Below are 12500 nucleotides of genomic sequence, written 5' to 3' on the forward strand. Positions count from 1 at the left end.
GATGGTGGTGGTGATGGGAGTGGTGTGGATAGAAATGGTAGCGATGGTGATAGGTTTAGTGGTGATGGTGGTGGATGCAACAGCCGCGGTGGCGGGAACAGCAGCAGAGGGGGAACCTGGATTGCAAGATTCATCCATGACATTTTCAGAGTTGCATGAGTAGAATTATTAACACGTTTTCGAAGTCTGGCTCCTGACGAAGGGTGAGTTTCCGTAATTCAGCACCGGGGCGAGGGGGAGGTATATTACTTCCTGGGCGGGAGCTGCAGGAGCTGGCGGCGTTTGTGGCGTCGCGCAGCACTAACTCACCACGACTATTTTCAAAAGCCACAAAAATGATAACCCGGTTTTTTCAAGCGTTTCCTTATTAGTAATGTACATATCTTTCACTGAAACCATAAAGACACTCATAAAAATACGTGTCACTTTAACTAGAGCCCCTTGAATGTAGTGGAATTTCCGGGCAGAAGTGTTCCAGAGTATGGTCTTGAGGCGGGCGGCGGGAGATGTCTGGCCGGGAGAGCGTTCCTAACACCCATCAATATTCTTTTTGAATGGTGGAACAATATAGTATAGTCGTACATCGCCTCCTTCCATTATGTTGCTTTCTTCTCTCTTCACTTTCCCGTGGGTCATTTAACATTCACTGACTTGGTTCGCTTCCTTCTCGCTGTGCCGATGGTTTGCTGTTTCAGAAGAGACTGAATAAACACACTTTCTTTTTTACTGTGTTGGTTGAATAATTCATACGTCACTGTTTATACGCTACGGGACGAATGGTTTCCGTCACGCCAAATCTTCCTTTATTGCCTCACACTGCACTTCACTGTCCTCATCCTCCAAATAAACGGATGAACTCTAGAATACTCTGCCTGATTTTGTTTTTCTCCTATAACTTCGCCCGTTTCAAGAGAGGAGTATCAAGACACCTCCGGAACTAAACTGGATATCTTTTCTACCCGACCTTTCTAACAGTTTCGAGATTTAGTTTTCTTTTCAGCCTTTTTAAACATTATTTTCTTAAACTCTTGACCAATCATCTTTGCGCATAAAAATTCGTCATTAATACCACACTACAGGAGTCTAAAGGGAATATCGTGCTTCATTCGTTCGACTTCCTTTTAGTTTGGTTTTGTTTCAGACTTCACAGGCGCCAGCAACACTCATTGCATTAGACTGAGGGGAGGATTGAAGTTCTTGTTTGGTTAACGTTATCTCATCTACCTGCCAGGAGAGAGAGAGAGAGAGAGAGAGAGAGAGAGAGAGAGAGAGAGAGAGAGAGAGAGAGAGAGAGAGAGAGAGAGAGAGAGAGAGAGAGAGAGAGAGAGAGAGAGAGAGAGAGAGAGAGAGAGAGAGAGAGAGAGAGAGAGAGAGAGAGAGAGAGAGAGAGAGAGAGAGAGAGAGAGAGAGAGAGAGAGAGAGAGAGAGAGAGAGAGAGAGAGAGAGAGAGAGAGAGAGAGAGAGAGAGAGAGAGAGAGAGAGAGAGAGAGAGAGAGAGAGAGAGAGAGAGAGAGAGAGAGAGAGAGATAACGTGTGGAGGAAGAGGAGCGAAGTGACGATACAGTATAGAGACAGAAAGAGAAATCTGTATATATATATATATATATATATATATATATATATATATATATATATATATATATATATATATATATATATATATATATATATATATATATATATATATAGGTGACAAACAAGAAAAAAGGAGACACATAGTTGACAAGAGCGAGACAGGTGGAAAAAAGCGTATAGATGATATGAAAAAAAATGTAGGGATGAATAAGACAAATGAGGTGAGAAGGGAATATGCGAAATGAACTGTACACTTCGAAACATGAATTAAACTAGAGGTGCGCGCGGGATAGAAGCACAGTGGGAAAGGATATCGCAGGAAAGCAGTCAGAAAAAGAAGTTTGAGGCTTTGTGTTAAGTGTAAAGGTAGGCAGGCCACTGGGTGTAGATTAAGTGAAGGGAGAAATTTAACAGCACGTATGAATAGAAGGCTTGAAAAGGCTCAGCTGGCATATAGTACAAAAGAACCCCAAAACACTTAACAATTATTTTATCATTATCACCCAAACATTTCCTCAACCTTCCTTTGAAATTATTTAATGAATGTGGTCTTATTACATTCTTAACCCGTTTATTCCACTGATTTGAGAATCGAATATATGAACTAGCATTTTTTTTTCTTCCTCACCTCAGATTTCAAGTCATAACAATTCGAACTCACTATAACTTACTCTAATAGAAGGTAGAACAGAGCAAAGAGAAAGAGTAAACCAGGGGAAGCGAGGAGCATAGTGAAGAGTATATGGACAGGCCAGAGGGAGCATAATAAATAGAGGGAAGTGTGAACCGAAAGAGCACTAGGAAGCGGAAGAGGCACGGTGGTTTGGAGCATCAAGGCAGGAAGGTCGATATTTACAGGCACCGCTCCGCCTATCAGCGCGTCCGTAATTAAATGTAAACACAAACGTTCGCCGCGTGACCAGGCAATTTCAAGATTCGTGCTTTGTATTCAGGCTGAGTTTATTTCGATCAAAGGATGCTAACAGTTTTTTCTCCCCCCTATCGTCAATGCTTTTTTTCTGTCATAAAGCGAGGGAATGATTAATGTCTAGTTACTAATTGAATTCAGCGAGAAGGAAAACGCACACGCACACACACACACACACGCAGACACACATATACACACACACAACCAACAGTCAACACAACTAAGTCCACATTCCGTATACGATTAAAAAAAAATATCAGGAAATGAATGAAAGCACAGACAAAAAACAACAACAGAACAAACATAATAACAAACAATAGCTTCAGGTGTTAATATTGTTGGTATGAAAATATACATAACGCGAGAGAGAGAGAGAGAGAGAGAGAGAGAGAGAGAGAGAGAGAGAGAGAGAGAGAGAGAGAGAGAGAGAGAGAGAGAGAGAGAGAGAGAGAGAGAGAGAGAGAGAATGGAAATCAAGTTGTTAGCAATGTTAAGGAGTATTAATGCGCCTTATTATAGCGTCTCTTTGTGTCTGGGTCCACCTGAGTAAGTGAAAAGGGAAGGAGTGAAGACCAGGTGCAGAAATGGCGCCATTATTATCACCATTATCATTTTTATTATCATTGTTGTTATTCTTACTATTACTGCTACTACTACTACTTCTACAACTACAACAACAACTACTACTACTACTACTACAATAACAACAACAACAACAACTATTATTATTGCTACTACTACTACTACTACTACTACTGTACTACTACTACTACTACACCATAACCACCACAACCACCACCACCACCATCACAACTACTACTACTACTAGTATTACTACTACTATCACTACCACTACCACCACCACCACTACTACTACTATTACTACTACTACATTTGTTACTATTGCTGCGACAAAGAAAGGATGTTAAAAGAAGTTTCATTGAGCTTAATAATAGAAAACCTGTTAACCACGAACAGATAGAGAATACAAAGAGGAAGCGAAGAGTGAGACAGCCACTACTCACTGTCTGTAGGTAATCAAATCCTGACACAACACTTGGCCCATCGAGGAGGAAGGAATGATGATAAAGATAGAAGACCAAGATCAATGATGTATAATGAAGCTTCCAATGAACTTAATCATTCAAGTGTTCTTTCTAAATATAAATGACCTTAAAGATTGCAAAAGGTTGACACACACACACACACACACAAACAACACCTGTTATAAGCATAGCACAATGATTTATACAGACGGTCACTAAAGTTTCAATAAGTCACCGAGATAAGAAGAAACAGCAGGAAGACGAGAGAAGCCAAAATGGGAGTCAGGGAGGGAAGGAGTGATGGGACGAAGAGAGTAATGGTGGTAAAGGGAGCGGTGAGGGATGTTGGATAGGAGCCAGCAGCATTATGGGGCAAGGCAGAGGAAGGAAAAGGTTAGATAGGGAAGTGAAAGAAAGGTCAGCACCGGGAAAGTGAGAGGATGACAAGATGGAGAGAGATGAGAGAGAGAGAGAGAGAGAGAGAGAGAGAGAGAGAGAGAGAGAGAGAGAGAGAGAGAGAGAGAGAGAGAGAGAGAGAGAGAGAGAGAGAGAGAGAGAGAGAGAGAGAGAGAGAGAGAGAGAGAGAGAGAGAGAGAGAGAGAGAGAGAGAGAGAGAGTTTTTATTATTGTTGTTGTAGTCAATAATAAGGTAAATAAAAACAACATTAATCTTATTCGAATTTTTTGTAACGTAAGTTGAAAAGAAAACCAATTAAGTAAAAATGAAGTATATCTAAGGCAAATACCAATATAAAATCAAAGAAATGACTAGTAAATTAACACACACACACACACACGCACACGTACACACACACACACACACACACACACACACACACACACACACACACACACACACAATAATGCAAATTCAAAACGGATATTTACTCGACAATTCTTAATATAAAAACTTGTCCATTTATTTTCTTATTACACAGGTGAGGGAGTTTTCACTTACATGCAGTAAATGAGGAGGAGGAGCAGGAGGAGTGGGGAAGAGGAGGGAAGAAGGAGGAGGAGGCGTAAGAGGTAGTGGAGGAGGAAGCAGTAATTGAGGTGACGGTAACGGTGAGGAGGAGGAGGAGGAGGAGGAGGAGGAGGAGGTGGAAGAGGAGGAGGAGGAGGAGGAGGAGGAGGAGGAGGAGGAGGAGGAGGAGGAGGAGGAGGAGGAGGAGGAGGAGGAGGAGGAGGAGGAGGAGGAGGAGGAGGAGGAGGAGGAGGAGGAGGAGGAGGAGAAGAAGGAGAAGGAGGAGAAGGAGAGGAGGAGAAGGAGAAGGAGGAGAAGAAGGAGGAGAAGAAGGAGAAGCAGGAGGAGGAAGAGCAGGAAGAGGAGGAAAAAGCGAAGGAAAAGAAAAAAGAGCCGAAAATGGAGCAGAATGAAGAAAAGGAGGTAGTAATAATGGTGGCGGTGGTGGTGCAAGAGGGGGAGAAGAAGGAAGAAGAGGAGGAGGAGGAGGAGGAGGAGGAGGTGAAGGTGGAGGAGGATAATTGAGGAGGTGGAGGTAGTGGTGGTGGCAGTGGTGGTGGTGGTGGTAGGGGAGAAGAGAGTAAGGGCGGCACGCGGTGTAGGAACAAAGGATCGGTGGGGTGCTGAGGTGACGATGAGGGGGGAGGAACATGATTAATATTTGGCACACCTCAGCAAATACTCGTACAGGTGCGGCGCCTCCTTCAGGGCTCAGGCAGAGACGGCAATAATGACGACGGGGATCGATAATGAGGAAGAAGAGGAGGAGGAGGAGAAAGAGGAGGAGGAGGAGGAGGAGGAAGTGTTGTGGTGGTGGACGAAATTGGATAGGAGGGAGAGAAGGGTAAGAAAAGGGGAATGTTATTAAGTATTAGAAAAAAAACATGACACCATTATTCCCAAGACATGTTTTATTAATTTAGAGTTGAAGGTGCTGTCGAGGCAGTGTGGGAAGCATCATCACTTGTGAGTATTGTTGCTGCTATTATTGTTGATGGTGATGATGATGGTCGTGGTGGTGGTGGTGGTGGTGGTGGTGTATCTGTACTTCTGTCAATTAAAATAAAATGGAAGACTAACCACAATAAACTCGTACTGACATAAAGTTAGTGATAAGAAGGAATAATACAACATAGCTAATAATGATAAGCATCCCAGGCTTTTATATTGAACGGAGTCTCGCTGCTTCGTTTAAATCTCACCTAAAGAAGGAATAGCATTATAAATAACAATGTCTATCCTCCTCCAGAATCTTAATCTCCGTCTCCGTCTCCGTCTCCGTCTCTCTCTCTCTCTCTCTCTCTCTCTCTCTCTCTCTCTCTCTCTCTCTCTCTCTCTCTCTCTCTCTCTCTCTCTCTCTCTCTCTCTCTCTCTCTCTTCTACTCTCTTGTGACTGCTGGCGGTTCTTCACCCTTCAACCTTCAAACTTTTCTCGATCCAAGTAAAGCTCTGAAAGAAAGATTAAATTATGCGCGCATCTTTTATGACGAGGCGGTCCAGATACAGACAGGAGGAGGTCACAGTGGAGTGGCATGTAGTAGGTCACGGCACTAAGACACGTAAGGGGAGTCACGGAACACTGTCACGCAATAGGTGAAGGAAGAGAGGCACGGCAGGTAAGTGAGGCAGTCCACTTAGCAGGAGACATGTGTATCGGAGAGAACACAAATATCCTAACGTGATGGAGAACTATGAATTGGTGAGAGGTACGGAGGGAGTCACCAGGGAGAGTTACCAAGGCGACGTGGCGTAATGACTACTGGGTGAGCATCAGAAACTCAGGACAACATGACGTCTCTAGAGGCAAAGGTTAAAAGGTCAAAGTGTAGATGCTTATAATGATTTGCAGCTATTGATTAAGGAGAGAAAGCAACAGTAACAACAACAGTGCCTAATAAGAGTCATGCTATTGGTTTGAGGTCACGGGGTCAGTGAGATGTCGGCCAGGAGGTGAGGCAAAGAATAACTGATGAAGATTTATGGCAGCACAGGAAATGAAATTGCCTCGCTGCGACTAGCCCTGTCACCTGTCATCTCAAACATGACACTAACGACGATCTGGGCTACTTGGCAGTGACTTCGATCGGGGGAAGGAGGGAAGAAATGCGTGTGACTAACAAGGAAATCACATATGAAAAAAAAAATAGTGTGTAATTCGGGAGATGAGTGGTGGAGACTGCTGGGATAAGAAGGGTACAGGTGCAAGGTGAGGGATATTGGGCTTGCAGGAAGGGTGAGGGAGTTGCACGGATGATGGGGGAGGAAATGAGTCAAGCTGGCGACTGATGGGAGGAGCCGCGAGCCTAATGGATGGGAAAGGGCAGGTAATGGCAAACGATTAGCATAGTCAGAGCAGAGTTTCATATACTGGAAATGAATGGGGAAGAGCTGAAAGTTATGCGCGAGGTAATGAACAAGAATAGCCATATTATGTAAGGAAACACAAACATGATGCTGAAAAGTGTCTTGACTTGAGCATCCTCCTTCCTCCCACCCACACACATCAAAATAATTAGCGTAACAAATCAATGAGTTTTCAGCGAGGGAATGACATTTCTCAACATGCAGCGTGCGTGAGTAGTGTCGTGTTTGCGTTACTGACATCGCTTTTGCTTTACCGTCATATGTCGTCATGAGTTGCGGAGAAGTCGGAAATTCCTCGCATTCCTAATAACAACTTTGAGGAGTTTATGCCCTAAAAAAATTACCACATCTCTGGTAAGCTCGTCTGTGTGTGTGTGTGTGCGTGTGCGTGTGCGTGTGCGTGTGTGTGTTGGTTCAGAATGGTTGATGTGAACTACAAAAGTAACTTATTAGGCACAAAATGAAAAGAAATCCCTTGCATCGCTGCGTACTGGTGGCTGTCCTCGTTCAATCAAAGAATCTGGCGGGCAGCAATAAATACCACAAATTCCTCTAAGAACAAAGTCGTGTATAAAAATCCGCATTAACTCCGGGGACGCGACGGTGGTGATCGGCTCCCATGGAATGTTAACGCTGGAACGCTTAACTAGCAGATTCGTTAAATGAATGACTTTTGTAACGTGTGGCTGCAACATTATGTCACTCAAGAGGAGGACGCGAGTAATCCCCATAGACTAGTTTGGACGTACTGCATTATTTTCTCTATGTATATAGATTGTCATGCTGGTTTTAGTGTCTCATTTCTGCAATTCTTTCTCATTTTATACTATTTTCATATATTTGTAACTATTTTGGACTGTGAATGAAGCTGCCTGTTCTTTTAAAATGGAGAATTCATGATACTGTACAATTCAGTGATTAATGAAACATCTATCTATATAGTGAGTGATTTGTGTCACTGTTACAGGAGAAGAGAAGAGAAGAGTAAAGCACCATCTGACGAAGCTTTAGGCGCAGCACAACAGAAAACACACCACCTCTTATTTTGATACCATCGTCATTTATATTTCAACCAAACTAGAAATACTTGAAAGATATAATATTATTGCTAAAATAAATCATCTATCTGAGTGTCGATCTCCTCCCTCCCCCCCTCTCTCTCTCTCTCTCTCTCTCTCTCTCTCTGATCCAAACATAACACATTTCAGCCATATATCCTAATAGTCTGCAAATTCCATGTTACTCTTTATTAACGCTCTCGTATTTTTACATAAACGTTAACTTACCATTTCCCAGACATTAAAGTATGCACGGCTCGTGGAAACCTTGGAAACACTGCTTCGAAAGAAAAAAGGAATAGAATGTAGCATAATAGTACCACTATACTACAGCACTTCATTCTTGTACTCACCAATATGCCATTCTGAACTAAATCCGGTTCAAACTGCTGACGCCATGCCCTTATTGTGACGCTGTATTCTTCTCCTCATAAGGTCTGCAATAAAAGATAATAAAAGCTGAGGACACGATAAATAGAGAAGACTACCGGCCACTACTTTTATGGTGCTGGTCAATATCCCTGTAGCCAAATCTGCTGCATCTCTTTTATTGTATAGGACTTAGAAGGTCGTCCTCTTCTACTTCTTGGGGATTTAGGTGATCGGTCTCTAGACGCGGCAGCGCAGGCAAGGTTTCTAGACTGACACTTCTGCACAGGTTAATGTTTCCCAGAGTTCCCTGATTTAAGCGCCCTCGAAGGTATGGCTGTTTGGAAGCTTGTGAATATTCTTGGTCCATTTAGCGATATCTTAGGTAAAGAAAGTCCTCTCTATGGCAAAATTAGAACTTGAATACCAGGATTACCACATCAGATCCTCATCCTTTCAGTCACCGTCATGAATACGAACAGTTAAAGACAGAAGGATTATCATACAGAATTCAGTAATCGTCTGCTTACTGCTGACCTTCCCTGACGCTTTAATGAGCTTATAAATCAACATTCCGTGACAGATATAAAAAAAGTTTTCAAAATAAAGATAATACAACGGCTGTGGAATCAACTTTTATAAATTGGAGAATTATGTTGTCCTCAAGACAAGAAAAAGGTCACATAAAACACTTATTTCTTTTTGTCATTTTTTTTTCGGGGATGGGAAAAAAATCACAGGCAAGGAATAAAACTTGCACCAATTAGACTGGACGTGGAAGCAATACTAAAAAAATGAAAAAAAAAAAAAAAAAAAAAAAAAAAATCGTGTTTCACTATCTACATGTGTCTTTTAGGAAGTAAAAGGAAAGTCCATATGAACAACAGTCCTGGGAGCAGAAATAGTCACGATAGAAGATTACCTAGCGCGAAGGACATCACTGTTATGAGAGGGCAGGCGGCTCAATATAGAAGACCCACCGTAAGGGAAAGTATCGGTGCAGAGAGGCAGACTCTTTTCACAGGAGTGCTTTATTATTGGTTGCTAGGATGTGTTTGGGGAGCCTGTGAAGTGATAGAGCGACCCAACAAGACGCTGTTTGGTGGTAGTGAAAAACACTGACGAAGAAAAAGTCTTAGAAAAGCACAGACTGTAAACAAAAACATAACTGTAAAGAAAAGCGACACACTAAAAGAAAAAGAAGGTAGAAAACGATCACACGAGCAGTTTCGAAAGATACGTTTCTCTTCTACAGTAAAATCCATGAAATAAAAAAAAATTCATTGACTGCTATAAGAAATGGGGGAAAATATGGAGAGAAAAGAGAACAGGTGAATGACACGAGACAGACGCTGAAGTAGGTAAGGGGAGTGAAGTGAGCTGCTGAGTGGGTGGATGGATGGATGGGCGGGTATGCGAGTGGGTGGGTGGGTGTGGGTGAGGGGCGCGGGCGACCACCACTTAGATAAGGTTTTTGTTGCGTAGCGGCTGCCAAACTGTGAGTAATCGATGACGAGCTTAAATATAAACTCTTTGGCTTCACTCATGTCTTCCGCGGGAGGAGGAGGAAGGAGGGGAAGGGAACTGGCGTTGATTAGGTAGGGCGCTTCTTTATAGTTCTCGTTCTGGTTGTAATTATAACACGAACGATGACGCCAGTGGTGGTGAGGATGGTGTTGAAATGATGGGTGGTGACAGTTGGGGTGAAGACTAGATTAGGAGAGTATGCCTGTGGGTGGTAAAGATGTAGGAGGAGAAGGGAGGCGGTCAGGTGGGAGAGCGAGCCAAGGCAGCGTCACATCGCCAGCTGCGGATATTTAGAGACCAACGGCTATTTGTTGGTGGGACGCCCGACACAAGACTTACGAGAGGTTTTGTCGGTGGTGCAACTTCCGGGCATATTCTGAAACGCTTTGCTCTCTTATCGCGACTATTAAAAAGAAAAAAAAAAAAACAACTACAGAGAGGATATGCCAGGTTCTCACGAGTGTTTCTTCTTAAAGTAGCAATTTTGTTAATATCTCGCTACAAAGGCGAAAAAATAAACTTAACAGGTTCATTTTAGTAACATCTCTTTGAAAGCAGTCGGAATGCAGTGTAAAACGGTCATCTACAGGAAGCGGCCATCAAGAGCAGAGATTGTTAGCAATTTGATATAATTAATGAGGAAGTACTTAAAAGAAAACATAAGAGGAATGACAGATTGTAAAAAGCTAATGAACCTACATACATTCACATATTTTCTTGGGATGCTGAAATTTAATAGAGGTATCTAACACATGACTTCCTTGTTTTCTATAAGACAACATGCGAACTGATGTCTCAGATTCATCCCTGATTACATGATGGTTTGAGTGTCTCTTCGCTGCTGTTGAAGGATGATGGTGCACGGGAGAAGTTAAGTAGCAAAAACAAGAATGAACTGCATGAGTTGTGTGCGCGTGGCGGGAAACAGGAAGTGTGAACCCATCTCAGTACAGCGCCCCTTCAAGACTGAGGCTCGCTGCATACCACGTGGTCGGGCAAGAGTTATTGTCCCTTACTCCTCGCCACTTCCCCTTCCCCCGAGCTCATATTGGTGGGCTGCACAGACTAAAAAGAAAGAAAAAAAACAGTAAATTTTTATTACCTGCGAAATATTGCCAACTGTTTTTAGAACGTTAACAAAAACTATTCTGGAGAAAGCTAGTATGACCCTCACGCTTGCTTACTGGTACAACTGAAGCAAGATTTATGCGCTGCCAGACTACAGTTTATCTTCATGATGAGCTTTCTTCATTGACTTTATCTTTTTGTTACATTCTTTACATTTTTTTTCCATTTCTGTACAGTGCTATCTGTGTGATCTCTGCAATAAGAACAAAGAAGCTTGCCATTATAATTTTTACGATTAGAATCACATCACTTGCACACGCCTCCTTCATCTTCATCCTTCTACTGTGAAGGCTCATCTACATTAGCCGTTGCTTCTGTCATACGGTGACCATGGCAACGCGAATAATTCTCTCAAGTTACCATGGTAACCAGCATAAATATTTATCTGTTGCTCGGGAAAAGTTTCTGGATATCTGCCTGCTGATTAGTATCAAACTTCACCTTAGCGGCTGTATTTTACACTTATTTTCTCTGGCAGCAGAAAGTTGCCCTTGAGGCTTAGCGCTGACTTGATACTCAATCCTGTATTTGCTGAGCTTACTAGAGCGGCAGCAGACTCTTTACACACTTCCCTTCAGTAAGTAGATACTAGTAAACATATCTACACTAGATCGGTGAAGTAAAAAATTCTTGTCAGACGTGCCACCAATCAGAAACATTAATAAAGTGACAGACTCATTTATATAGAGCTCGTGTGTGTGTGTGTGTGTGTGTGTGTGTGTGTGTGTGTGTGTGTGTGTGTGTGTGTGTGTGTGTGTGTGTGTGTGTGTGCGTGCGTGCGTGCGTGCGTGCGTGCGTGCGTGCGCGTCATTCGTCTTACTCCGGCCACTTATCATATGTGTTTTGCATTCCATTACCATCTTGAAACTAAAGGAATTAGAATATCACTTACCAAACCTGATAAACTTCGCTCCAAGATTCAAGTGTCCAACGTTTCTTCATGGAGCAACAAATTTTCCAATCTCGCGCAGTTCTACATCACCGAAGCAGCAGCCGAACAAGACACCTCGTCTGGCGGAGTCGAAGAAAAGAGGTTCGCTTGTCACCGTATTTTTTTTGCTCGTTTATCTCTGCGAAGGTAAAGAAATTCCCTCGTTCTCGCAGAGGATACCATGGCGGACGATGCTTGAGACTGAGCACTAAAACAGATAGGTGAAAAGCACAGTCTGAGAGATATTGGTAGTTAGTAGGACGTGTAGATAGATGAATGATAGGTAGAAGTAGAAAGGCACTAGTAAATGATTGTGTGATAGGAAGGAGCAGAGAGGAATGAGGTAATGTGAGAGGTAGGGGATAAGAGGGTTGCGGAACTGAAGAAAGTGAGAAAAGTGTGACCGGAGCAAAATTTAGTGGGCGAGGAACCATACAAATCACGGTCTTGCAGGGGCTGACATTTGGCATGGCAGAGGACTGGGGAGGGAGAAAGTCTATCGGTCTTTTGCTTCTCGCACATTTCCGTTCCATTCAGCAACACGACTGGCTATAACACACACACACACACACACACACACACACACACACACACACACACACACACA

The 12500-nt window shown here is 42.8% G+C and overlaps 1 protein-coding gene and 1 long non-coding RNA gene across 3 annotated transcripts in view; one reads left to right on the forward strand and one right to left on the reverse strand.

Annotated features, from left to right (window-relative positions):
• Nucleotides 1-12500, forward strand: part of LOC123505141 (small conductance calcium-activated potassium channel protein-like) — a 746606-nt gene that overhangs the window by 58334 nt on the left and 675772 nt on the right.
• Nucleotides 1-12500, reverse strand: part of LOC123505144 — a 152022-nt gene that overhangs the window by 13668 nt on the left and 125854 nt on the right. For both annotated transcript variants that reach the window (XR_006675073.1, XR_006675072.1), the window contains exon 2: nt 8292-8375. This is a non-coding gene — a long non-coding RNA (uncharacterized LOC123505144). The remainder of the gene's footprint in view (nt 1-8291; nt 8376-12500) is intronic.

The sequence above is a fragment of the Portunus trituberculatus genome, chromosome 17 (assembly GCF_017591435.1).
Source record: "Portunus trituberculatus isolate SZX2019 chromosome 17, ASM1759143v1, whole genome shotgun sequence".
NCBI classification, from domain to species: Eukaryota; Metazoa; Arthropoda; class Malacostraca; order Decapoda; family Portunidae; genus Portunus; species Portunus trituberculatus.